Genomic DNA, 2,633 nt, shown 5'->3' on the forward strand with positions numbered 1-2,633 from the left:
TATTGTAGAGTGCAGTGACTTATGAGGACGTGCATGTGAACTTCAGTCAGGAAGAGTGGGCTTTGCTGGATCCTTCCCAGAAGAAGCTCTACAAAGATGTCATGCTGGAGACCTACAGGAACCTCAGTGCTATAGGTAAGACTGTGAATTCCATTTCCAGATTACAATTGGAGAAAACAGTTTCTTTCCTTTGTTGCACTTCTGTAATTCAATTGAGATGCATGGAGAATTTGGTATAGAAATCATACATGACTCAAAGGTCCACTGAAGGTAGTAACTTACATTTTATTTATTTATTTATTTATTTTTTGAGATTCACTGTATTTCGCCAACACTTTATTAAGAAGGAACCTATGTCAGCACTGCTATGTAAACAATGACAAAGATCAAGGGGAACACATCAGGGATCGTGTGGACAGTAATATACATTGTCCTTTTTATAATCAATGTTTAATAGTTAAGGAGAGTTTAGTCCTTATTAAGCAAACATTTTTGCATACACAGCCTTCTCTTTATCTTTCTGTGCCTTTATCATTTGTTTGACTTTAAGCAATTCTGCCTGGATAGCTGCGGGGAAAAAGGGAAACAATTAATTTTCAAAACATCTAAAAAAAACTAGAAAAAAAGACCAACAACTTAGTGACAGTAACTCTTCCTTGTCATGGGTGCATTTTTTAGCAGTAATATTTAGACCTACGGTCACTTTATCTGCATTATCTTTCTATCTTAGCTACTCTGCAACATTTCCAATACAGAGAATGTTTGGTCACAGCCACATTCAGCTTGAGGAAGGAATTCCCGAATTTTAAAATCACAATGAGTACTTTCTTACTGTTGACCTTTTGACTAGCACCAATGTAATAGAATCTGTACCTAAACGAGGTTCACAGAAGCAGTACAAAGTCTTATCTAAAAACTAGTAAATTTTTGAGCAGAATTAGAATGTAAGTTCTGTATAAGGCAGGGACCTTGGGTATTTGTCTATTTACTATATAATTGGTGCCTGGCCCAATAAGAGGCACTCTATAATATGTGAGCAAAAATATCTGTCAAGGTTAAAGTGTACATTGGCTCATGAATATCCACTTCTGATATACAAAATGAAGTGTTACTACAAAATCTTGAAAAAAAACAAAAAAAACAAAAAAACAAAAAACACCTTGTAATTTACCTTTATCTCCTGGGGCTATCTCCTGTGCCTTCTTAAGATCAGCCTTCAATGGGGAAGAGAATTTAAGAAACGTTAGACATTAAGACTTTTAAGATGATTATTATAAAATAATAATAACAAAATTTACCAATGCTTGATCGTATTCTTTTAATCCTTGCCATCCTTGCGCTTTTCGGTATAGTGCTTTAGTATTCGAAGGGTCCATTTCAAGAGCCTCCAAGCAACTGTCAATTGCCCCCTGCCAATTTGACATCTTCAATTTACAAGCACCAATATTCAGTACACAACTTTAGGCTATAGGTTGCAGTCTGGGTATATCTGCTTTCTCAATAGCAGCCTTTGAACTATCCACGTACCTTAAAACCTTTGCATATTTTTTAATAGCCATCTCCCAGTTCTGAGACTTGAAAAAAGTATTTCCAATGTTTTTTAAGTCTTCAGATATTAATAAAATTTTATCTACATCTTTTACATCTATATCCGCATCCTCGGGGAAGTCTGGATGACTATCGCCAGAGCCATCTTTGGGGAATATTCCCCAGTCATCCCCTTCCTTCAGTTCTCCACATTCTGCAATGACACACAGTTTGGCAGGTTTTTCACCATTCACTTCTACATTTTCAAGCATCCTTGCCACACCGAGTCCTTTTATTACTTGACCAAATACCACATGTTTCCCATCCAAATGAGGAGTTGGAACTGTTGTGATAAAGAACTGAGAACCATTCGTATTGGGGCCTGCATTTGCCATGCTCAGCAAACCCTCTCGATCATGCTTATAATGAAAATTTTCATCTTCAAATTTTTCACCATAAATACTTTCTCCACCTGTCCCATTCTGATTTGAGAAGTCTCCACCCTGAATCATAAATTTCTTAATAATTCGGTGGAAAGGGCATCCTTTAAAATGGAGAGGTTTCCCAGTTGTGGCACCAGTTCCTTTTTCTCCTGTACACAATGCACGAAAATTTTCTGCAGTTTTGGGAACAATATCTGCAAACAATTCTAAAACAATTCGTCCAGCTCGCTCCCCGCCGATGTCCACCTCAAAGAAGACTCGCGGGTTCTTGGAATTGGAGGGCTTGGCTGCTGGGGATGGGTGGGACATCTTCACTGCAGGCGCTGAAAGCAGGAGCTGACTACCTCGTGCGCGAGTGGGGCTCAACCTCTACTCGTAACTTACATTTTAAATAATGTCCATTCATCCTTTTTTTTGTTACTCTATTTTAGGATTTAATTGGGAATACCAAAATTTTGAAGAACATTGTCGAAGACCCAGAAGACTCAGAAGGTAATTTTCATGTGGAAGCTCCTACAAATATGCCTTTGAATAAATTTTAAAATATGCTGAGAGCTCTAAGGAAAACCAAGAGTGTAAATAAGCACAGCTTTGAGTGTATTGATGATTGTTACATTCTAACAAAACCATGGTCCTCAGTGCCCTATATCTGATTTGTTTTTG

At 37.6% G+C, this 2,633-nt stretch overlaps 1 pseudogene; it reads right to left on the reverse strand.

Annotated features, from left to right (window-relative positions):
- Positions 1–314: 314 nt before the first annotated feature.
- LOC114615762 lies at positions 315–2,343 on the reverse strand (annotated as a pseudogene).
- Between the last annotated feature and the right edge of the window lie 290 nt (positions 2,344–2,633).

This window comes from Grammomys surdaster, unplaced genomic scaffold (assembly GCF_004785775.1).
Source record: "Grammomys surdaster isolate TR1022 unplaced genomic scaffold, NIH_TR_1.0 140915, whole genome shotgun sequence".
Classification (NCBI taxonomy): Eukaryota; Metazoa; Chordata; class Mammalia; order Rodentia; family Muridae; genus Grammomys; species Grammomys surdaster.